This window comes from Oncorhynchus keta, chromosome 26 (assembly GCF_023373465.1).
Source record: "Oncorhynchus keta strain PuntledgeMale-10-30-2019 chromosome 26, Oket_V2, whole genome shotgun sequence".
In the NCBI taxonomy this organism is placed as follows: domain Eukaryota; kingdom Metazoa; phylum Chordata; class Actinopteri; order Salmoniformes; family Salmonidae; genus Oncorhynchus; species Oncorhynchus keta.
Genome location: NC_068446.1, coordinates 32,598,785 through 32,626,482, shown reverse-complemented (window position 1 = coordinate 32,626,482; position 27,698 = coordinate 32,598,785).

Genomic DNA, 27,698 nt, shown 5'->3' with positions numbered 1-27,698 from the left:
AACTGAACACTGGAACAAAATAATAAACGTGAAATGTACAAAACCGAAACAGTACTATGTGGCCCAAACACTCACACGGAAACAAACACCCACAAACCAAAAGTGAAACCCAGGCTACCTAAGTATGATTCTCAATCAGCAACAACTAACAACACCTGCCTCTGATTGAGACCATGCTAGGCCGAACACAAAAACCAACATAGACTGCCCACCCCAACTCACGCCCTGACCATACTAAAACAAAGAATAAAATAACAGAACTATGGTCAGAACGTGACATATAGGGTATATATGAGGGAATACGGTATACATGAGGGTATAGGGTATATATGGGGTATATGGGAGTATAGGGTGTACTGTGCATTCGGAAAGTGAAAACAAATGTGGAAAAAGGGAAGGAGTCTGAATACTTTCCGAATGCACTGTATATAAGGGTATATATGGGGGTATATGGTATGTATAGGGTATATATGGGGGTATAGGGGGTATGTGAGTGTATATGGTATATATGAGGGTATAGGGTATACAGTATATGGGGTATAAGGTATATATGGAGGAATAGGGTATATATGAGGGTATAGGGTATATATGGAGGTATTGACTAGCATGTCTCACTGACCACACAGAGCTACATTCTATTCAACTTTCTTCCTGGCTCTCTCTTGATGTTCCCTTTTAGCTTGTGTTCTTGCTCTTGTGTTCTTCTGACATCAAACCCTCGTTTGAAGTGGGGAGTCAAAGATGAAAGTGAAGTAGCAGGATCTCAGTGGTATAGAGCTGAGCTGGCTCAGTAAACAGCAACTAGACCAGGGGGAGACCGTGATATAAACCAGGGGAGGACAAAGGCAGCATAACACCATGGCTGGGCTGTGGAGACAAGGCTCTCTGGGTAATTGAAAATGGCTCTGGGCAGCTCCTCTACTCCCTCCACCCCCTCCCAGTCAGCCTTCTCCTGCCCTTCTCCCCTCTATCCACCCCTCCCTAGAGACCTCTCTCTCCCCGCTCTGGCCGTGCTGTTTTTGGGACATCCCCAGTATTTCTTGGCCTTTGAAGGGAAATATAATTGAGTGGTAATTTGAGACGTATTCTCTTTCTCTCTGTCTCTCTCTCTCTCGTTGTCTCTCTGTCTTTCTCCCACATGCCTCCCTCGCTCCTCAATGGTTATGGAATATTGAAGTTCAAAGTATGCACGGCAACAACAACAAAAATATTTATTTTTCTCTGTCCCCTGATTGCAGTGTAAAAAAATTGACAGGATATGGCTTACCTTGACCTGATGTGGCCTGCAAATCGAACAGACAGCCAAGAGAGAAGAGTTGAATCCAAGGAAAGGAAATTATAGACTAACTGGTAATCAAGACACACTGAGCCCAAGGAGAGCCCAGAAAATGAAATGGATTTTTATTTACACCAGATTTACAGAGGGTTGTGAATATAATTTACAGTCATTCCAATCCATTTTACAACACTTCTCTTTATTTCTCATCATCACTCTGCAGACCAGGAGTATTCCCAGGTTGATCGTTCGTTCCACATGATAAGTCAATGTTGCTATTTACAACTCTTATAAAACTGTACAGGAGACTGGTCAGACAGCCAGTATGTGAAGCACTTATCTCAAAGAAACAGGCTTTAAAAAGCAGCCTGTTATATAAAATACATATTCCAAATCTTCAACCACAGCAAAATAATAAAACATACTGAACAAAAATATAAACGCAACAGTGTTGGTCTCATGTTTCATGAGCTGAAATAAAAGATCCCAGAAATGTTCTATACACACAAAAAGCTTATTCTGTTAAATGTTGTGCACAAATTTGTTTACATCCGTGTTAGCGAGCATATCTCCTTTGCCAAAATAATCTGCTCCTTCACATTCGGGATTGTCTGAGACCAGCCACCCGGACAGGTGTGGCATATCAAGAAGCTGATTAAACAGCATGATTACACAGGTGCACCTTGTGCTGGGGACAATAAAAGGCCACTCTAAATGTGCAGTTTTGTCACACAACACAAGTTTTGGGGGAGTGTGCAATTGGCATTCTGACTGCAGGAGTGTCCACCAGAACTGTTGCCAGAGAATTGAATGTTAATTTATCTACCATAAGCCGAATCCAATGTCGTTTTTTTGAGAATTTGGCTGTATGTCCAACCGACCTCACAGCCGCAGACCACGTGTAACCATGTCAGCCCAGGACCTCCACATCCAGTTTCTTCACCTGCGGGACCGTCTGAGACCAGCCACCAGGACAGCTGACGGAACTGATAAGTATTTCTGTCTGTAATACAGCCCTTTTGTGGGGAAAACTCATTCTGATTGGCTGGGCCTGGCACCTCAGAGGGTAGGTCTAGCTCCCAAGTGGCTGGGCCTATTCCCTATCAGGCCCAACCATGACTGTGCCCCTGCCCTGTCATGTGAAATCTATAAATTGGGGCCTGATTTATTTATTTAAATTGACAGATTTTCTTATATGAACTGTGACTCAGTAATATCGTTGCATGTTGCGTTTATATTTTTGTTCAGTGTTTTTCTCTTCCTCCTCTCTCTCTCTCGTTTCACCCCTCCTTTGTGTTGCCATCTTTCGAGGAATGTGCACACTATAATTATGGAAGGGATTGCACACATAGCTTAGTTATTGTTTTCTATTTTCAACTGGCTAAACCCAGCTGGGTCCTGGCCGTACGACAAATACATGGAGTGAGAACAAAAAGAGAGACATTAATTATATTCAACGCTTTAAAGGGCTTTAAAGTCAAAGCTGAAGCTGAAGCTTGGTACGTCCCTCTCTCTCTCTCTCTCTCTCTCTCTCTCTCTCTCTTAGAGGTAACCTGATATTTCAGACCCTTCACACTGAATTATAGAGTGAGCCATTCAAAGCCTACTGTTTAAATTGTACACATTTTCCAGTGTCCTTTTCATTAGTCAACTCACATACATTGTTAACTCCCCTTACCAGGAATTCAGCACTTAATTAGCAATAGACAGATAAATAATTTGTGTTCTAATGGGGCAAATTAATTACAAATTGCACACTGCAGTTTAAGTCCAAAGAGGGAAAATGAAAGTGTTTTAGCATTGAGAAGGATGGGTGGTGGGGTGAAGTGGTTCGTTGGAATATCCTAGTGAAAATCTTGGCACGGGGTGTTGAGTCAACCTTAACTTCTTACCATAACTCTCCATACTGTTCTTTCCCTCACTGTATTTCTGTAATACTGAGTTCTGCCTTGTCATGACTGTTCTGCTATTTTTATTAGCTTAACCATAGCCGTAAATCAGCGGCAGATTAGTTCCTGCAGAGCTGTTTCACCACTATTCTCTGCTCTAGCAGCCTAGGCCCAGCCACTAGGCCCAGCCACTAGGCCCAGCCACTAGGCCCAGCCACTAGGCCCAGCCACTAGGCCCAGCCACTAGGCCCAGCCACTAGGCCCAGCCACTAGGCCCAGCCACTAGGCCCAGCCACTAGGCCCAGCCACTAGGCCCAGCCACTAGGCCCAGCCACTAGGCCCAGCCACTAGGCCCAGCCACTAGGCCCAGCCACTAACAGAGGCAGACCCTGGGCAAAGTCAACAGATAGTCTCCTGGTCCTTCTCTATGTCACTCAATTACTACTAACAAACATACGCCGGCAACTAAATACAGTAAGGTGAGATGAATTGGTGGCTATATAGAAATAGTGGTGCTGTATTTTGGTTTGAATGGTGCCAAGATCAGGATTTGATCTTTGCTGGTCTCCTCATTCTCTGTGCTGTACCCTTTAGCAAGTGCTTTAGCACTTTGACTGCACAATCTCCAAATAATATCATTAGTGTGATGGTTTGCTTGGAAATAATATTTTAGTGCTTGGATGTGCCTCACTGAATGAACACAGCTGAATACATTCTCATATCTTACGTGATAATGTGCTGAGGAGTGAAAGTGTCAGGCTAATCTTATAAAACAAAAAGGAATTGACGTATGCTTTCGCTACAATGTATGCTGTGGAAGTTTCAGTACACTCTTAGAAAAAAAGGTTCCAAAAGTATTCTTCGGCCGTCCCCATAGGAGAACCCTTTTTGGTTCTACCTGGAACTAAAAGGGTTCTACTTAGAACCAAAAAGGGTTATTCAAAGGGTTCTCCTATGGGCACAGTCAAAGAACCCTTTAAGCTTCTAGATAGCACCTTTTTTTCTAAGACTCTAGTATGTTTTAGGGCCACCCGGGTGGCGCAGTGGTCTAGGGCACTGCACTGCAGTACTAGCTGTGCCACCAGAGACTCTGGGTTTGAGCCCAGGCTCTGTCGCAACCAGCCGCGACCGGAGAGGTCAATGGGGCGACTCACAATTGGGCCAGCGTCGTCCGGGTTAGGGGGGGTTTGGCCGGTAGGGATATCCTTGTCTCATCGCGCACTAGCGACTCCTGTGGCGGGCCGGGTTGTGTTTTGGAGGACGCATGGCTTTCGACCTTCGTCTCTCCCGAGCCCGTATGGGAGTTGTAGCGATGAGACAAGATAGTAACTACTAACACCTGGGTACCACGAAATTGGGGAGAAAAGAGGGTCAAATAAAAATAAATAAAAAAGAGTGTAGTATGTTTTCATAGTGCTGATATTAAAGAGGGAGAAATAAGTTTCTGAAGAAGAGGAGGACCCCGTATGCCCATTCACCATGATGGGGGGAGGGAGGATGGACGGCATCACCGTACGTCTCTAGCTGTTAGTAAACTGCTGCCATGTCCCCTCTCATAGTTCTCTATAGCCCTCACTTTCAGACAAGCACAACTCTTCAGCAGAGGAGAACAGAAGCAGGAGCTGAGTTGTTCACGTTCTCTCTCTAAGGTCAGAGGTCAAAGACAGTGATGTAAAGGTTTTGGGGGTTATAAAACAGAGGGCAAAAGTAGCCAAATGACACCATCTTTTTAATAAGGTAAGAAGAGTGCTCCCTTTTCTTTATTGGAGTCAGTGCCCTCCTGGTCAAGCAGCTGACAGTGAATTTTAAAATGATTGATCTTCTCATTGCAACTGATATCTCACGGTTGGTCATACTAGTTCCTGGTGGTTCCATCCCTGGCGCCTGTCTGCCCACTGTGACATCACCGTCCCTCGTCCAAGCTGACGCCCATGTTCTGACGCCTCATGATGCTGATGCGAGAGCTGTAGGGGGCTGGGAGTGGAGGGGCTGAGGCCCTCTGGAGCAGCTCTGCCTTGGGTTTGTACTGGTCCACCAAGATCTTCAGCACCGCCTCCATCTTATGGCTCATCTGGTCCATCTATTTATACAACACACAGCAAACAAAGGTACATGTTTTAGGTTATAGATGGGTGACTATAGTAAGGACATTTCACAAACAACAGGGATGGTCATGTTAAAATGTCTATTCTACTGAGCCATTTACTTTATGTTCCTATTCTTATTTTGTACTATTTCTTATTGTTGTTGCATTGTTGAGAAGGAACCTGCAAGTAAGCATTTCATTGGATGGTCTTACCATGTGTCTCCTGTACATACGACTAACACAACTTGAAACTTGAAACATGTTATCTACATTCGTGACTGTAGAGATATACTGCTGTCGTAATTATACGTGCAAGACTAAAGTCAGTCAGTGAGGACATTTAAATGGGTGAAGCATTTGAGCAGTGTCACTGAGTTTCAGCCTTTCTTTTGTCTGCCAGGCCTCCAATACCGAATACACATATTCAAGTCCACACTAAAGATACACCTCTTCACACAGGCTTATCCAGATTATTTGTCATCTAAACTTTTATCCTCCCTCTAGTTCACTTCCTGATTAGTCTGTCCTTATTCTTTTATATACTTATGTGACTTTGGGTTTGGTGAAAAGCGCTTCAAATAAAATGTATTATTGTTATTATTATAATATGGCCCCATCCCAATGACAGACCTCTAGTGTATAATAACATGTTTGTCTGTCTGTCATGGTATACCTGCAGAAGCCACTCATTAAAGCAGCTAGCCCGGCTCAATGATCCAGGAGTAGGAGGGAGGGCTTTAAGTACACACATGCACACACACACATACACACAAACGCACACACACACACACACACACACACGCATGCACACACACGCATGCATACGCACGAACGCATGCACACACGCTTGCACATGCACGACCGCATGCACACACACACGCATGCACACGCACAAACGCATGCACACACACACCAGGGACTCAACTGTAAACACAGGTGTGTCTGTCACCCAACAGACAGATGCATCTCAAGCAGGGAACCTCCTTAGTTTTTCTAACCCCTGTGTGTACAGATCAGCGCACACACCCTGTATGGCAGAGGTAAACAAGCCAGGCTGTCTGCCGACACACAGACACGCACCTTTTGTTGTTTGCTCTCATGATTTGGTAAATACAGGAAATTTCCACGACAATTTCTAAACATCAAATAGTTTTTTTTACAGATCTTTATCGTCCTGCCCTCTGCCTTGACATTGAAGTTATGTAGTTATACTTTCAGGAATTAATTATCTTTGGCTTAACTTATCACTACTTGTTAACCTGATTTATAAATGTAATAATCATTGAGATAAGTGGTAATGGTAATGGATTCCGATAAAGTTGGAGAGGTTATGTGTACATCATAGTTCATGAAAGAGCCATGGCATCTCACACAACAGACAGGCAGACAGGCAGGCAGGCAGGCAGACAGACAGACAGACAGACAGACAGACAGACAGACAGACAGACAGACAGACAGACAGACAGACAGACAGACAGACAGACAGACAGAGACAGACAGACAGACAGGCATTTGCCGACGTTCATTCCAGTCATAACTGATACTGAGGAACTGCAGTATTTTGTCTGACATTCACATCGCAGAATCCACTGGTATGTTTGTGTGTTGAGGATTGGCCTCCTCCCTCTTTTAGTGAGAGTGGCCATGACAATTCTACAGTACAACAGGACATTGAGCATCAGTCATTGTTCTTGAGATATGAAACCATGGATGAAGCCTATTTAATTACGTCAAATAAGATCACTCCATACCAATGACTCTACAACCATAACCCCAAAGCTTGTCTCAACTACAACCATAACCCCAACCCGAGTCTCAACTACAACCATAAACCTAACCCGAGTCTCAACTACAACCATAACCCCAACCCTAGTCTCAACTACAACCAAAACCCTAACCCTAGTCTCAACTACAACCATAACCCTAACCCTAGTCTCAACTACAACCATAACCCCAACCCTAGTCTTAACTGCAACCATAACCCCAACCCTTGTCTCAACTACAACCATAACCCTAACCCTAGTCTCAACTACAACCATAACCCTAACCCTAGTCTCAACTCCAACCATAACCCCAACCCTAGTCTCAACTACAACCACAACCCCAACCCTAGTATCAACTACAACCATTACCCCAACCCTAGTCTCAACTACAACCACAACCCCAACACTAGTATCAACTACAACCATTACCCCAACCCTAGTCTCAACTACAACCATAACCCCAACCCTAGTCTCAACTACAACCACAACCCCAACCCTAGTCTCAACTACAACCATAACCCTAACCCTAGTCTCAACTACAACCATAACCCCAACCCTAGTCTTAACTGCAACCATAACCCCAACCCTTGTCTCAACTACAACCATAACCCTAACCCTAGTCTCAACTACAACCATAACCCTAACCCTAGTCTCAACTACAACCATAAATATAACCCAAGTCTCACCGACAACCATAACTCTAACCCTAGTATCAACTACAACCATAACTCTAACGATAGTCTCAACTACAACCATAACACTAACCTGAGCCTCAACTTCAACCATAACCATAACCCTAGTCTCAACTACAACCATAACTCGAAGGGGGACCAACTCCATATTAATGCCCATGATATGGAATGAGATGTTTGCCGAGCAGGTGTGTAGTGTCTTTTGGCAATGTAGTGTATAACAGTGTAATAAACATGCCAGCAGTAATCTACTATCAGCATTCCTGTGGTTTTTAGCATGGATCAGGAAACCATTTAATTTCTTTGGGCTGAACAGGGTTAGAATCTTGAACAAGGTTAAGGTTAGGGTTAAGGTAAGAGCTCTGAACAGGGTTAGAATCTTGAACAAGGTTAGGGTTCGGCTAAGGTAAGAGCTCTGAACAAGGTTACGGTTGGAGTTAGGGTTAAGGTTAGGTTTAGGGACAAGCCTTTCTCATTACAGTGTTTTGCCTCCTTTTACAGGGCTCAAACCCTAGCTTCATGTTCCCATCCTGGTTCAACATTACCCTAGTCTGAACAATACCAATAACTCTAACCCACGTTCCAACTACAACCATAACCCCAACCCTAGTCTCAACTACAACCATAACTCTAACCGTAGTCTCAACTACAACAATAACCATAACCCTAGTCTCAACTACAATCATAACTCTAACCCACGTTCCAACTACAACCATAACTCTAACCGTAGTCTCAACTACAACAATAACCATAACCCTAGTCTCAACTACAATCATAACTCTAACCCACGTTCCAACTACAACCATAACCCCAACCCTAGTCTCAACTACAAACATAACTCTAACCCTAGTCTCAACTACAACAATAACTCTAACCCTAGTCTCAACTACAACCATAACCCTAACCCTAGTAGCAACTACAACCATAACTCTAATCCTAGTCTCAACTACAACCATAACCCTAACCCAAGTCTCAACTACAACCATAACTCCAACCCTACTCTCACCTACAACCATAACCCCAACCCTAGTCTCAACTATAACCATAACTCTAACCTTAGTCTCAAATACAACCATAACTCTAACCCTAGTCTCAACGACAACCATAACTCTAACCCTAGTCTCAACTACAACCATAACCCTAGTCTCAACTACAACCATAACCATGACCCTAGTCTCAACTACAATCATAACCATAACCCAAGTCTCAACTACAACCATAACTCTAATCCTAGTCTCAACTACAACCATAACCCTACCAAGTCTCAACTACAACCATAACTCCAACCCTACTCTCACCTACAACCATAACCCCAACCCTAGTCTCAACTATAACCATAACCCTAACCTTAGTCTCAACGACAACCATAACCATAACCCGAGTCTCAACTACAACCATAACCATGACCCTAGTCTCAACTAAAACCATAACCCTAGTCTCAACTACAACCATAACCATGACCCTAGTCTCAACTACAATCATAACCATAACCCAAGTCTCAACTACAACCATAACCCGAGTCTCAACTACACCATAACCATAACCCGAGTCTCAACTACAACCATAACCCTTGTCTCAACTACAACCACAACCCCAACCCTAGTCTCAACGACAACCATAACCATAACCCAAGTCTCAACTACAACCATAACTCCAACCCTACTCTCACCTACAACCATAACCCCAACCCTAGTCTCAACTATAACCATAACCCTAACCCAAGTCTCAACTACAACCATAACTCCAACCCTACTCTCACCTACAACCATAACCCCAACCCTAGTCTCAACTATAACCATAACTCTAACCTTAGTCTCAAACACAACCATAACTCTAACCCTAGTCTCAACGACAACCATAACTCTAACCCTAGTCTCAACTACAACCATAACCATAACCCGAGTCTCAACTACAACCATAACCATGACCCTAGTCTCAACTAAAACCATAACCCTAGTCTCAACTACAACCATAACACTAACCCTAGCCTCAACTACAATCATAACCATAACCCAAGTCTCAACTACAACCATAACCCTAGTCTCAACTACAACCATAACCCTAACCCTAGTCTCAACTACAACCATAACCATAACCCAAGTCTCAACTACAACCATAACCCTTGTCTCAACTACAACCACAACCCCAACCCTAGTCTCAACGACAACCATAACCATAACCCTAACCCGAGTCTCAATGACAACCATAACCCCAACCCTAGTCTCAACTACAACCATAACCCCAGTCTCAACTACAACCATAACCCCAACCCTAGTCTCAACTACAACCATAACCCCAACCCTGGTCTCAACTACAACCATAACCCCAACCCTGGTCTCAACTACAACCATAACCCCAACCCTGGTCTCAACTACAACCATAACCCCAACCCTAGTCTCAACCACAACCATAACCCTAACCCTAGTCTCAACTACAACCATAACCCCAACACTAGTCTCAACTACAACCATAACCCCAACCCTCGTCTCAACTACAACCATAATCATAACCTAGTCTCAACTACAACCATAACTATAACCCTAGTCTCAACTACAAACATAACCCTAACCCAAGTCTCAACTACAACCACAACCCTAACCCTAGTCTCAACTACAACCATAACCATAACCCTTGCCTCAACTACAACCATAACCCCAACACTAGTCTCAACTACAACCATAACCCCAACACTAGTCTCAACTACAACCATAACCCCAACCCTCGTCTCAACTACAACCATAACCCTAACCCAAGTCTCAACTACAACCATAACCCCAACACTAGTCTCAACTACAACCATAACCCCAACCCTAGCCTCAACTACAACCATAACCATAACCCTAGTCTCAACTACAACCATAACTCTAATGATAGTCTCAACTACAACCATAACCCTAACCCTGGTCTCAAGTACAAACACAACTCGAACCCTAGTTTCAACTACAACCATAACCCCAACACTAGTCTCAACGACAACCATAACACTAACCCTAGTCTCAACTACAACCATTACTCTAACCCTAGTATCAACTACAACCATTACCAAAACCCTAGTCTCAACTACAACCATTACCAAAACCCTAGTCTCAACGACAATCATAACCCCAACCCTAGTCTCAACTACAAACATAACTCTAACCCTCGTCTCAACTACAACCATAACCCCAACCCTAGTCTCAACTACAGCCATAACCCTAGTCTCAACTACAACCATGACCCCAACCCTAGTCTCAACTTCAACCATAACCCCAACCCTAGTCTCAACTACAACCATAACCCCAACCCTAGTCTCAGCTACACCGAAAACCCCAACCCTAGTCTCAACTACAACCATAACCCCAACCCTAGTCTCAACTACAGCCATAACCCTAGTCTCAACTACAACCATAACCGCAACCCTCGTCTCAGCTACAACCATACCCCCGACCCTAGTCTCAACTACAACCATAACCCCAACCCGAGTCTCAACTACAACCATAACCATAACCCTAGTCTCAACTACAACTATAACTATAACCCTAGTCTCAACAACAACCATAAACCTTAGTCTCACCTACAACCATAACCATAACCATAACCCCAACCCTAGCCTCAACTACAACCATAACTCTAACCCTAGTCTCACCTACAACCATAACTCTAACCCTAGCCTCAACTACAACCATAACCATAACCCTAGTCTCACCTACAACCATAACTCTAACCCTAGTCTCAACTACAACCATAACCATAACCCTAGTCTCAACTACAACCATAACCCCAACCCTAGCCTCAACTACAACCATAACCATAACCCTAGTCTCACCTACAACCATAACTCTAACCCGAGTCTCAACTACAAACACAACTCGAACCCTAGTTTCAACTACAACCATAACCCCAACACTAGTCTCAACGACAACCATAACTCTAATCCTAGTCTCAACTACAACCATTACTCTAACCCTTGTATCAACTACAACCATTACCAAAACCCTAGTCTCAACTACAACCATTACCAAAACCCTAGTCTCAACGACAATCATAACCCCAACCCTAGTCTCAACTACAAACATAACTCTAACCCTCGTCTCAGCTACAACCATAACCCTAACCCAAGTCTCAACTACAACCATAACCCCAACACTAGTCTCAACTACAACCATAACCCCAACCCTAGTCTCAATTACAACCATAACTATAACCCTAGTCTCAACGACAACCATAAACCTTAGTCTCACCTACAACCATAACCATAACCATAACCCCAACCCTAGCCTCAACTAGAACCATAACCATAACCCTAGTCTCACCTACAACCATAACTCTAACCCTAGCCTCAACTACAACCATAACCCTAACCCTGTTCTCAACTACAACCACAACTCGAACCCTAGTCTCAACGACAACCATAACTCTAACCCTAGTCTCAACTACAACCATTACTCTAACCCTAGTATCAATTACAACCATTACCAAAATCCTAGTCTCAACTACAACCATTACCAAAACCCTAGTCTCAACGACAATCATAACCCCAACCCTAGTCTCAACTACAAACATAACTATAACCCTCGTCTCAGCTACAACCATGATCATAACTCTACTCTCAACTATAACCATAACTCTAACCCTAGTCTCAACTACAAACATAAACATAACCCTACTCTGAACCATAACCACAACCCCAACCCTAGTCTCAGCTACAACCATAACCCTAACCCGAGTCTCAACTACAACCATAACCCCAACCCTAGTCTCAGCTACAACCATGACCCCAACCCTAGTCTCACTACAACCATAACCCTAACCCTAGTCTCAGCTACAACCATAACCCCAACCCTAGTCTCAACTACAACCATGACCACAACCCTAGTCTCAACTACAACCATAACCCTAGTCTCAACTACAATCATAACCCCAAAGCTTGTCTCAACTACAACCATAACCCCAACCCGAGTCTCAACTACAACCATAAACCTAACCCTCGACTCAAAAACAACCATAACCCCAACCCTAGTCTCAAATACAACCAAAACCCTAACCCTATTCTCAACTCCAACCATAACCCTAACCCTAGTCTCAACTACAACCATAACCCCAACCCTAGTCTTAACTGCAACCATAACCCCAACCCTTGTCTCAACTACAACCATAACCCTAACCCTAGTCTCAACTACAACCATAACCCTAACCCTAGTCTCAACTACAACCATAAATATAACCCGAGTCTCAACGACAACCATAAACCTTAGTCTCACCTACAACCATAACCATAACCCTAGTCTCACCTACAACCATAACTCTAACCGAGTCTCAACTACAAACACAACTCGAACCCTAGTTTCAACTACAACCATAACCCCAACACTAGTCTCAACGACAACCATAACTCTAATCCTAGTCTCAACTACAACCATTACTCTAACCCTTGTATCAACTACAACCATTACCAAAACCCTAGTCTCAGCTACAAGCCATTACCAAAACCCTAGTCTCAACGACAATCATAACCCCAACCCTAGTCTCAACTACAAACATAACTCTAACCCTCGTCTCAACTACAACCATAACCCTAACCCAAGTCTCAACTACAACCATAACCCCAACACTAGTCTCAGCTACAACCATAACCCCAACCCTAGTCTCAATTACAACCATAACTATAACCCTAGTCTCAACGACAACCATAAACCTTAGTCTCACCTACAACCATAACCATAACCATAACCCCAACCCTAGCCTCAACTAGAACCATAACCATAACCCTAGTCTCACCTACAACCATAACTCTAACCCTAGCCTCAACTACAACCATAACCCTAACCCTGTTTACAACCACAACTCGAACCCTAGTCTCAACGACAACCATAACTCTAACCCTAGTCTCAGCTACAACCATTACTCTAACCCTAGTATCAATTACAACCATTACCAAAATCCTAGTCTCAACTACAACCATTACCAAAACCCTAGTCTCAACGACAATCATAACCCCAACCCTAGTCTCAACTACAAACATAACTATAACCCTCGTCTCAACTACAACCATGATCATAACTCTACTCTCAACTATAACCATAACTCTAACCCTAGTCTCAACTACAAACATAAACATAACCCTACTCTGAACCATAACCACAACCCCAACCCTAGTCTCAGCTACAACCATAACCCTAACCCGAGTCTCAACTACAACCATAACCCCAACCCTAGTCTCAACTACAACCATAACCCCAACTACAAGTCTCAGCTACAACCATAACCATAACCCTAGTCTCAGCTACAACTATAACTATAACCCTAGTCTCACTACAACAACCATAAACCTTAGTCTCACCTACACCATAAGCCTGGTCTCATAACCATAACCCCAACCATAGCCTCACCCTAGTCTACAACCATAACTCTAACCCTAGTCTCACCTACAACCATAACTCTAACCCTAGCCTCAGCTACAACCATAACCATAACCCTAGTCTCACCTACAACCATAACTCTAACCCTAGTCTCAGCTACAACCATAACCATAACCCTAGTCTCAGCTACAACCATAACCCCAACCCTAGCCTCAACCCTACCCAAGTCCAGCTAACCATAACCCTAGTCTCACCTACAACCATAACTCTAACCCGAGTCTCAACTACAAACACAACTCGAACCCTAGTTTCAACTACAACCATAACCCCAACACTAGTCTCAACGACAACCATAACTCTAATCCTAGTCTCAACTACAACCATTACTCTAACCCTTGTATCAACTACAACCATTACCAAAACCCTAGTCTCAACTACAACCATTACCAAAACCCTAGTCTCAACGACAATCATAACCCCAACCCTAGTCTCAACTACAAACATAACTCTAACCCTCGTCTCTCAACTACAACCATAGCCTAACCCAAGTCTCAACTACAACCATAACCCCAACACTAGTCTCAGCTACAACCATAACCCCAACCCTAGTCTCAATTACAACCATAACTATAACCCTAGTCTCAACGACAACCATAAACCTTAGTCTCACCTACAACCATAACCATAACCATAACCCCAACCCTAGCCTCAACTAGAACCATAACCATAACCCTAGTCTCACCTACAACCATAACTCTAACCCTAGCCTCAACTACAACCATAACCCTAACCCTGTTCTCAGCTACAACCACAACTCGAACCCTAGTCTCAACGACAACCATAACTCCAACCTAACCCTAGTCTCAACTACAACCATTACTCTAACCCTAGTATCAATTACAACCATTACCAAAATCCTAGTCTCAGCTACAACCATTACCAAAACCCTAGTCTCAACGACAATCATAACCCCAACCCTAGTCTCAACTACAAACATAACTATAACCCTCGTCTCAACTACAACCATGATCATAACTCTACTCTCAACTATAACCATAACTCTAACCCTAGTCTCAACTACAAACATAAACATAACCCTACTCTGAACCATAACCACAACCCCAACCCTAGTCTCAGCTACAACCATAACCCTAACCCGAGTCTCACTACAACCATAACCCCAACCCTAGTCTCAACTACAACCATGACCCCAACCCTAGTCTCAACTACAACCATAACCCTAACCCTAGTCTCAGCTACAACCATAACCCCAACCCTAGTCTCAACTACAACCATGACCACAACCCTAGTCTCAACTACAACCATAACCCTAGTCTCAACTACAATCATAACCCCAAAGCTTGTCTCAACTACAACCATAACCCCAACCCGAGTCTCAACTACAACCATAAACCTAACCCTCGACTCAAAAACAACCATAACCCCAACCCTAGTCTCAAATACAACCAAAACCCTAACCCTATTCTCAACTCCAACCATAACCCTAACCCTAGTCTCAGCTACAACCATAACCCCAACCCTAGTCTTAACTGCAACCATAACCCCAACCCTTGTCTCAACTACAACCATAACCCTAACCCTAGTCTCAACTACAACCATAACCCTAACCCTAGTCTCAACTACAACCATAAATATAACCCGAGTCTCAACGACAACCATAAACCTTAGTCTCACCTACAACCATAACCATAACCCTAGTCTCACCTACAACCATAACTCTAACCCGAGTCTCAACTACAAACACAACTCGAACCCTAGTTTCAACTACAACCATAACCCCAACACTAGTCTCAACGACAACCATAACTCTAATCCTAGTCTCAACTACAACCATTACTCTAACCCTTGTATCAACTACAACCATTACCAAAACCCTAGTCTCAACTACAACCATTACCAAAACCCTAGTCTCAACGACAATCATAACCCCAACCCTAGTCTCAACTACAAACATAACTCTAACCCTCGTCTCAACTACAACCATAACCCTAACCCAAGTCTCAGCTACAACCATAACCCCAACACTAGTCTCAGCTACAACCATAACCCCAACCCTAGTCTCAATTACAACCATAACTATAACCCTAGTCTCAACGACAACCATAAACCTTAGTCTCACCTACAACCATAACCATAACCATAACCCCAACCCTAGCCTCAACTAGAACCATAACCATAACCCTAGTCTCACCTACAACCATAACTCTAACCCTAGCCTCAACTACAACCATAACCCTAACCCTGTTTACAACCACAACTCGAACCCTAGTCTCAACGACAACCATAACTCTAACCCTAGTCTCAACTACAACCATTACTCTAACCCTAGTATCAATTACAACCATTACCAAAATCCTAGTCTCAACTACAACCATTACCAAAACCCTAGTCTCAACGACAATCATAACCCCAACCCTAGTCTCAACTACAAACATAACTATAACCCTCGTCTCAACTACAACCATGATCATAACTCTACTCTCAACTATAACCATAACTCTAACCCTAGTCTCAACTACAAACATAAACATAACCCTACTCTGAACCATAACCACAACCCCAACCCTAGTCTCAGCTACAACCATAACCCTAACCCGAGTCTCAACTACAACCATAACCCCAACCCTAGTCTCAGCTACAACCATGACCCCAACCCTAGTCTCAGCTACAACCATAACCCTAACCCTAGTCTCAGCTACAACCATAACCCCAACCCTAGTCTCAGCTACAACCATGACCACAACCCTAGTCTCAGCTACAACCATAACCCTAGTCTCAACTACAATCATAACCCCAAAGCTTGTCTCAACTACAACCATAACCCCAACCCGAGTCTCAACTACAACCATAAACCTAACCCTCGACTCAAAAACAACCATAACCCCAACCCTAGTCTCAAATACAACCAAAACCCTAACCCTATTCTCAACTCCAACCATAACCCTAACCCTAGTCTCAGCTACAACCATAACCCCAACCCTAGTCTTAACTGCAACCATAACCCCAACCCTTGTCTCAGCTACAGCCATAACCCTAACCCTAGTCTCAGCTACAACCATAACCCTAACCCTAGTCTCAGCTACAACCATAAATATAATCCGAGTCTCAACGACAACCATAAACCTTAGTCTCACCTACAACCATAACCATAACCCTAGTCTCAACTACAATCATAACTCTAACGATAGTCTCACTACAACCATAACACTAACCTGAGCCTCAACTTCAACCATAACCATAACCCTAGTCTCAACTACAACCATAACTCGATCCCTTGCCTCAACTACAACCATAACCCCAACACTAGTCTCAGCTACAACCATAACCCCAACCCTAGTCTCAGCTACAACCATAACCATAACCCTAGTCTCAGCTACAACTACACCCTGGTCTCAGGCAATCATGCAACCATAACCACAACCCCAACCCTCGTCTCAACAACAACCACAACCCCAACCCAAGTCTCAACTACAACCATAACCCCAACCCTAGTCTCAACTACAACCATGACCCCAACCCCAGTATCAACTACAACCATAACCCCAACCCTAGTCTCAACCTACAACCCATAACCCCAACCCTAGTCTCAACTACAACCATAACCCCAACCCTAGTCTCAGCTCCAACCATAACCCCAACCCTAGTCTCAGCTACAACCACAACCCCAACCCTAGTATCAACTACAACCATTACCCCAACCCTAGTCTCAGCTACAACCACAACCCCAACACTAGTATCAGCTACAACCATTACCCCAACCCTAGTCTCAGCTACAACCATAACCCCAACCCTAGTCTCAACTACAACCATAACCCCAACCCTAGTATCAGCTACAACCATTACCCCAACCCTAGTCTCAACTACAACCATTACCCCAACCCTAGTCTCAACTACAACCATAACCCCAACCCTAGTCTCAACTAGCCAACCATAACCCCAACCCTAGTATCAGCTACAACCATAACCCCAACCCTAGTCTCAGCTACAACCATAACCCCAACCCTAGTCAAGCTCACCATAACCCCAACCCCTAGTATCATAACTCCGATAGTCTCAGCTACAACCATAACACTAACCTGAGCCTCAACTTCAGCCATAACCATAACCCTAGTCTCAGCTACAACCATAACTCGATCCCTTGCCTCAACTACAGCCATAACCCCAACACTAGTCTCAGCTACAGCCATAACCCCAACCCTAGTCTCAGCTACAACCATAACCATAACCCTAGTCTCAGCTACACTACAACCATAACCACAACCCCAACCCTCGTCTCAACAACAACCCACAACCCCAACCCAAGTCTCAGCTACAACCATAACCCCAACCCTAGTCTCAGCTACAACCATGACCCCAACCCTAGTCTCAGCTACAACAATGACCCCAACCCTAGTCTCAGCTACAACCATAACCCCAACCCTAGTCTCAACTTCAACCATAACCCCAACCCTAGTCTCAGCTACAGCCATAACCATAACCCTCGTCTCAGCTCCAACCATAACCCTAACCCGAGTCTCAACTACAACCATAACCCCAATCCTAGTCTCAACTACAACCATGACCCCAACCCTAGTCTCAGCTACAACCATAACCCTAACCCTAGTCTCAGCTACAACCATAACCCCAACCTAGTCTCAGCTACAGCCATGACCACAACCCTAGTCTCAGCTACAACCATAACCCTAGTCTCAGCTACAATCATAACCCCAAAGCTTGTCTCAACTACAACCATAACCCTAACCCAAGTCTCACTACAGCCATAACCCCAACACTAGTCTCAGCTACAACCATAACCCCAACCCTAGTCTCAATTACAACCATAACTATAACCCTAGTCTCAACGACAACCATAAACCTTAGTCTCACCTACAACCATAACCATAACCATAACCCCAACCCTAGCCTCAACTACAACCATAACCATAACCCTGTTCTCAGCTACAACCACAACTCGAACCCTAGTCTCAACGACAACCATAACTCTAACCCTAGTCCCAACTACAACCATTACTCTAACCCTAGTATCAAGTCTTACAACCATTACCAAAATCCTAGTCTCAACTACAACCATTACCAAAACCCTAGTCTCAACGACAATCATAACCCCAACCCTAGTCTCAACTACAAACATAACTATAACCCTCGTCTCAACTACAACCATGAACCATAACTCTACTCTCAACTATAACCATAACTCTAACCCTAGTCTCAACTACAAACATAAACATAACCCTACTCTGAACCATAACCACAACCCCAACCCTAGTCTCAACTACAACCATAACCCTAACCCGAGTCTCAACTACAACCATAACCCCAACCCTAGTCTCAACTACAACCATGACCCCAACCCTAGTCTCAACTACAACCATAACCCTAACCCTAGTCTCAGCTACAACCATAACCCCAACCCTAGTCTCAACTACAACCATGACCACAACCCTAGTCTCACTACAACCATAACCTAGTCTCAACTACAATCATAACCCCAAAGCTTGTCTCAACTACAACCATAACCCCAACCCGAGTCTCAACTACAACCATAAACCTAACCCTCGACTCAAAAACAACCATAACCCCAACCCTAGTCTCAACTACAACCAAAACCCTAACCCTTGTCTCAACTACAACCATAACCCTAACCCTAGTCTCAGCTACAACCATAACCCTAACCCTAGTCTCAGCTACAACCATAAATATAACCCTAGTCTCAACGACAACCATAAACCCTAGTCTCACCTACAACCATAACCATAACCATAACCCCAACCCAAGTCTCACCGACAACCATAACTCTAACCCTAGTCTCAGCTACAATCATAACTCTAACGATAGTCTCAGCTACAACCATAACACTAACCTGAGCCTCAACTTCAGCCATAACCATAACCTAGTCTCAACTACAACCATAACTAACCCCAACCCGATCCCTTGCCTCAACTACAACCATAACCCCAACACTAGTCTCAGCTACAACCATAACCCCAACCCTAGTCTCAACTACAACCATAACCATAACCCTAGTCTCAGCTACAACTACAACCATAACCACAACCCCAACCCTCGTCTCAGCAACAACCACAACCCCAACCCAAGTCTCAGCTACAGCCATAACCCCAACCCTAGTCTCAACTACAACCATGACCCCAACCCTAGTCTCAACTACAACAATGACCCCAACCCTAGTCTCAACTACAAACATAACCCCAACCCTAGTCTCAGCTTCAACCACAACCCCAACCCTAGTCTCAGCTTCAACCATAACCCCAAGTCCCTAGTCTCAGCTACAGCCATAACCACTAACCTCGTCTCAGCTCCAGCCATAACCGCAACCCTAGTCTCAGCTACAACCACAACCCCAACACTAGTATCAGCTACAACCATAACCCCAACCCTAGTCTCAGCTACAGCCATAACCTAGTCTCAACTACAACCCTAGTCTCACTGACCATGACCCCAACCCTAGTCTCAGCTACAACCATAACCCCAACCCTAGTCTCAGCTACAACCATAACCCCAACCCTTGTCTCACCCATAACCCCAACCCTCTGTCTCAACTACAACTACACCATAACCCCAACCCTAGTCTCAACTACAACCACAACCCCAACACTAGTATCAACTACAACCATAAACCCAACCCTAGTCTCAACTACAGCCATAACCCTAGTCTCAACTACAACCATGACCCCAACCCTAGTCTCAACTTCAACCATCACCCCAACCCTAGTCTCAGCTACACAACCATAACCCCAACCCTAGTCTCAACTACACCCATAACCCCAACCCTAGTCTCAACTACAACCATAACCCCAACCCTAGTCTCAACTACAGCCATAACCCTAGTCTCAACTACAACCATAACCGCAACCCTCGCTTCAACTACAACCATAAACCCGACCCTAGTCTCACTACAACCATAACCCCAACCCGAGTCTCAACTACAACCATAACCATAACCCTAGTCTCAACTACAACCATAACTATAACCCTAGTCTCAACAACAACCATAAACCTTAGTCTCACCTACAACCATAACCATAACCATAACCCCAACCCTAGTATCAACTACAACCATAACCCCAACCCTAGTCTCAACTACAACCATAACCCCAACCCTAGTCTCAACTACAACCATAACCCCAACCCTAGTATCAACTACAACCATAACCCCAACCCTAGTATCAACTACAACCATAACCCCAACCCTAGTCTCAACTACAACCATAACCCCAACCCTAGTCTCAACTCCAACCATAACCCCAACCCTAGTCTCAACTACAACCATTACCAAAACCCTAGTCTCAACTACAACCATAACCCCAACCCTAGTCTCAACTACAACCACAACCCCAACACTAGTATCAACTACAACCATTACCCCAACCCTAGTCTCAACTACAACCATAACCCCAACCCTAGTCTCAACTACAACCATAACCCCAACCCTAGTATCAACTACAACCATTACCCCAACCCTAGTCTCAACTACAACCATTACCCCAACCCTAGTCTCAACTACAACCATAACCCCAACCCTAGTATCAACTACAACCATAACCCCAACCCTAGTATCAACTACAACCATAACCCCAACCCTAGTCTCAACTACAACCATAACCCCAACCCTAGTATCAACTACAACCATAACCCCAACCCTAGTATCAACTACAACCCCAACCCTAGTCTCAACTACAACCATAACCCCAACCCTAGTATCAACTACAACCATAACCCCAACCCTAGTATCAACTACAACCATAACCCCAACCCTAGTATCAACTACAACCATAACCCCAACCCTAGTATCAACTACAACCATTACCCCAACCCTAGTCTCAACTACAACCATAACCCCAACCCTAGTATCAACTACAACCATAACCCAAACCCTAGTATCAACTACAACCATAACCCCAACCCTAGTATCAACTACAACCATAACCCCAACCCTAGTCTCAACTACAACCATAACCCCAACCCTAGTATCAACTACAACCATAACCCCAACCCTAGTATCAACTACAACCATAACCCCAACCCTAGTATCAACTACAACCATAACCCCAACCCTAGTATCAACTACAACCATAACCCCAACCCTAGTCTCAACTACAACCATTACCCCAACCCTAGTCTCAACTACAACCATTACCCCAACCCTAGTCTCAACTACAACCATTACCCTAACCCTAGCTCCGCCGGATCAATTGAGGGGGGGACAGCTAATGATGATGCTGTCAACCTCCTTGTGTCAAAAGACATATGATACAGGGACAGGTGACACAGGGGCAGCCTCAACTGTCCCCAACACCCCACCCTCCCAAACAACACATGACTGCAAACAGCCTATCCCACTCATTCTCTGTGGCACAATTTATTTTTCTAGGGCGGGGCACCAAGGCCCTTAGGATAACACAGTAGCCTGAAAAACACAACCATTTTCAGTTGAAAGTTCAACTGAAATCAAGCGGGGCTAAACGTGTGCAGGTGTGGGGCAACAGAGCTAGACTGGGAGCCCACCCCGCCAAGCCTAAGCAGAGGTAGGTAAAACACTGTTCTGATAAACATCGTGGCCCAACCCTCCCTCTGCAACCCTGTCTGTCCCAAAGTGTCTCCTCACAGGGGTATAACAGTGGTGGGAACATGGGCTTGGTGGGGACTGACTGGAGACAGGGGACCAGGACACAATGGCTGTTAACAGAGCAACACCCTTCCATTCCTAGCTTACCTTCCGTCCTCCCCTGGGACCAGCTGTATTATCTGCAGGGCAGCCTAACCCAGCCGCTAAACAGTGCTGAACGCCAAACACCCCCTTCTCTGTTTGTTTGTGCTTGTTTGTCACTGAGAAGACAACAACAACAATAACAGCGAACCATTCAGTCCAGTCCAGAGCTCAGGCTTGTCACAATGACTTGGGACTCAGTTTATCCAAATCATTCTCATGTGTGACCCTAGCCACCCTACTAAACACTAGCAAACAAAAATAAACAAGAGACAGAAACAGTCTAAAATTATAGTAGCTGTTGCTACAGTTAATTACCCCATCTACAGTGCCTTGCGAAAGTATTCGGCCCCCTTGAACTTTGCGACCTTTTGCCACATTTCAGGCTTCAAACATAAAGATATAAAACTGTATTTTTTTGTGAAGAATCAACAACAAGTGGGACACAATCATGAAGTGGAACGACATTTATTGGATATTTCAAACTTTTTTAACAAATCAAAAACTGAAAAATTGGGCGTGCAAAATTATTCAGCCCCTTTACTTTCAGTGCAGCAAACTCTCTCCAGAAGTTCAGTGAGGATCTCTGAATGATCCAATGTTGACCTAAATGACTAATGATGATAAATACAATCCACCTGTGTGTAATCAAGTCTCCGTATAAATGCACCTGCACTGTGATAGTCTCAGAGGTCCGTTAAAAGCGCAGAGAGCATCATGAAGAACAAGGAACACACCAGGCAGGTCCGAGATACTGTTGTGAAGAAGTTTAAAGCCGGATTTGGATACAAATAGATTTCCCAAGCTTTAAACATCCCAAGGAGCACTGTGCAAGCGATAATATTGAAATGGAAGGAGTATCAGACCACTGCAAATCTACCAAGACCTGGCCGTCCCTCTAAACTTTCAGCTCATACAAGGAGAAGACTGATCAGAGATGCAGCCAAGAGGCCCATGGATGAACTGCAGAGATCTACAGCTGAGGTGGGAGACTCTGTCCATAGGACAACAATCAGTCGTATATTGCACAAATCTGGCCTTTATGGAAGAGTGGCAAGAAGAAAGCCATTTCTTAAAGATATCCATAAAAAGTGTTGTTTAATGTTTGCCACAAGCCACCTGGGAGACACACCAAACATGTGGAAGAAGGTGCTCTGGTCAGATGAAACCAAAATTGAACTTTTTGGCAACAACGCAAAACGTTATGTTTGGCGTAAAAGCAACACAGCTCATCACCCTGACCACACCATCCCCACTGTCAAACATAGTGGTGGCAGCATCATGGTTTGGTCCTGCTTTTCTTCAGCAGGGACAGGGAAGATGGTTAAAATTGATGGGAAGATGGATGGAGCCAAATATAGGACCATTCTGGAAGAAAACCTGATGGAGTCTGCAAAAGACCTGAGACTGGGACGGAGATTTGTCTTCCAACAAGACAATGATCCAAAACATAAAGCAAAATCTACAATGGAATGGTTAAAAAATAAACATATCCAGGTGTTAGAATGGCCAAGTCAAAGTCCAGACCTGAATCCAATCGAGAATCTGTGGAAAGAACTGAAAACTGCTGTTCACAAATGCTCTCCATCCAACCTCACTGAGCTCGAGCTGTTTTGCAAGGAGGAATGGGAAAAAATGTCAGTCTCTCGATGTGCAAAACTGATAGAGACATACCCCAAGCGACTTACAGCTGTAATCGCAGCAAAAGGTGGCGCTGCAAAGTATTAATTTACGGGGGCTGAATAATTTTGCACGCCAATTTTTCAGTTTTTGATTTGTTAAAATAGTTTGAAATATCCAATAAATGTGGTTCCACTTCATGATTGTGTCCCACTTGTTGTTGATTCTTCACAAAAAAATACAGTTTTATATCTTTATGTTTGAAGCCTGAAATGTGGCAAAAGGTCGCATAATTCAAGGGGGCTGAATACTTTCGCAAGGCACTGTAACATACGTCCTCAGGTCAGTTCTCGACTCACAGACTGGACACTAAAAGACTGGTCCGCCTTGTCTAATCGGATGGTTAAATAAAGACCATGTGTGCGTCTGAAATGCCACATTATGTCGGTGTTATTCGGTGAAATCATAAAGTAGGCTCTTATTCAGGAGTAAAACACAGGACTGAACAGGAACAAGGGTGTCATATATATTGGGGTCTTGGCTAAGTGAGCAGATAACTCACTGAATATATACCAGATGAATGAAACCACTATATCCACTCTCTCTTTCTCTCCCACTCACCCTCTCTGCCTTTCTTTTCACTCTCTTCTCTTTCTTTCTTTCTTTCTCTCCTTTCTTTCTTTCTTTCTTTCTTTCTTTCTTTCTTTCTTTCTCTTTCTCTCTCTTTTCTCTCTCTCACTCTCCAACCTCTCTCCGTGACTCTGACAGTCAAATAGAAAGCAGAAGACTGCAAGGGGGAAACAACCATCTCCAGGAATTCCTTGGCATCTAATAGGAGTCAGCCTCATTCAAAAACAAAATCATTGAACTGCTGTAGCTCTCCATCGCAATTGACAACGAGGAGAGAGGAGGGACAAAATGGTGGGAGACAATGGGCAAAAGAAAACATTTCCACACGTCACAATCAGTGCCCATCATGGTATACGTGACATTTATTTTCCCTCTGGTGACCCTTGACTTGAGCCCCTGCGTATCAGCCTAGCCAGCCACATCCAACAGCCGGTGCCCCCCCCTCCCTCCCTCCCTCCCTCTCTCCACTCTCTCTCCCTCTATATATATATATCTCTCTGAAGCTGAGGGAATGTCAGTGTAGCTTCCTGTAAAGAACAACAACACAAGGTCAGGTCAGGTAAGCTCGGCATGGCCCTGAGGGAGCTTCTGCCCAGGCCTACACTGCCCTGGCTGCCTCCTCATTGTGTGCAGTTTCCCCGACCACAGCCCCTGACCAAGCCTTACCTCCCCCCATCTCCCTGCCTCCCAGCCTCCCAGCCTCCCGCCTCCCAACCTCCCTGGCCTCCCCACCTCCCAGGGTTGGGCCTTGAGAAGAGCAATGGAGCGAGGAGAGAGGCCGAGCATATATGAAGCCTCAGATAACCTATGGGATCTAGTGTACCATATTACCTCCTAGACATCTGCCTTCTCCCTCAGCAGAGAGAGAGAGAGAGAGAGAGAGAGAGAGAGAGAGAGAGAGAGAGAGAGAGAGAGAGAGAGAGAGAGAGAGAGAGAGAGAGAGAGAGAGAGAGAGAGAGAGAGAGAGAGAGAGAGAGAGAGAGAGAGAGAGGGGGGGCAGAGAGAGCTGCCCGGAGGTGTTTTCTGATGTCTGCTTCTCTCTCGGAGCATAGGACAGAAAGGGCCTGAGGAGACAGAGGGAGGAGGGGGTGATGGAGGGAGGAGGGGGTGATGGAGGGAGGAGGGAGGAATGGCGGGAGGGAGAACAGGCAGATTCACATCAAAGCAGACCTAGCCCAGCGTTCGTCTGGCTTGGAGTTAGTTCTTCCTCCTTTCTGTGTGTTGACTGGGATATTGTTTGTCATGAGATTTTTCAGATACTCATATCTCATCACTTGTGTATATTTGAAGTGTGTGCATGTGTGTGTGTATGTTGATAGTGTGTTGTGTTTTGTTAAAAAGCTGGTACAATCTGGGTAAAGTGTGTGTGTACTGTACGTGTGTGGGAGATTCAGAAGACTTGTGTCAAGGGTTGTATTTTGACTTGAGCAATGCATCTGCATGTTTTGTGTGTTTATTTGAGTCCAGTGCAGGAGAGAAAGGATCCTAAACCAATGTGTGTGTTCACAGATCCAATTCACCAACCAACCAACCAATCAAAGACCAACCAAGCAGTAACTACGACAAACTGGAAGCCGAAGGAGTACAGCTCAGATTCACAGAGCCGGCCGACCCCTGCCAAGATAAATGGATTCAGTTTAACATTGGCAGTTACAATATGTTCTTTGTATTTGTAAAAAGGAGAAGGGAGGGAAAGGGGAGGGAGAGGGGAGGGAGGGTTGTGTAGTGTTTGAGCAGAGGGATTTGGTGCTGGGGGGTGCTTAAAAGAACAGGAAATCAAGCGAGAGCACCTGACGCACATGATAAATATCAAGGCCTTTGCCACGTGCCATTACACTGTAACCAAAGCCTCTCCGGGGGGGGAGCAGGCACTCGCCACCACCTAATCTCCTTTGCTGAGTGGGCGTGCTCTCAAAGCTGCTTTTGTTTCAGAGCGTTTCAGAGCTACTTTCACAAGGAGGTACAATCACCGTCCATACGGGGAGGGTGGCCTCTCTCTCTCTACCCCTCATCCCTCTCCTCTCTCCACCAACCGTAGCACTCTGTTGTTGGGAGTGCCCTTTTCCTAGTCCCCAGGTCTGTGCCATCAGGGCCCATACACAGGGTGCTGAGAGACAGGGGCATTTTACTTTATTTACTGATCACCCTGTTCAGACATGATGGAGGAGCTATGAGAGGGAATGTGTGGTAACAGTTAAGACTTTCATGTAGAGTAAATTCAGATGGAGAGAGAAGTTTGATGGCTTTCAAGTCACGGTGGTGGTCCATTATTTTACCTTGAGGGATGTGAGAGACGTTGAAATGTTACTGAACACCAAACACATGCGGTGGAATAAACAGGCTAGTAGCTGGATGAAGAGGTGAATTATGAGACGTGTTCTGACTGATGAAGTGGTGGTGTGTTAGGGAACGCTTCATGTTGTTGTTGTTCTCACAGTAATGTGGATGCATGTCGACTTGTAAGTCTGCATCACTGAATGAGAGTCTGTTATGGCCCGATTCAGACTTAGGAAATCTGCGCCTTTTTTATGCACGACTTACCTTATGCAGATGCATAACGGGCTTTGCAGGCGTGGTTCCCTTGCACGCGCTGATTACATTTAATTAAACCTGAAAACGCTCCCACTTGCTGGCCAACATATTTTCTTGTGACGTTTT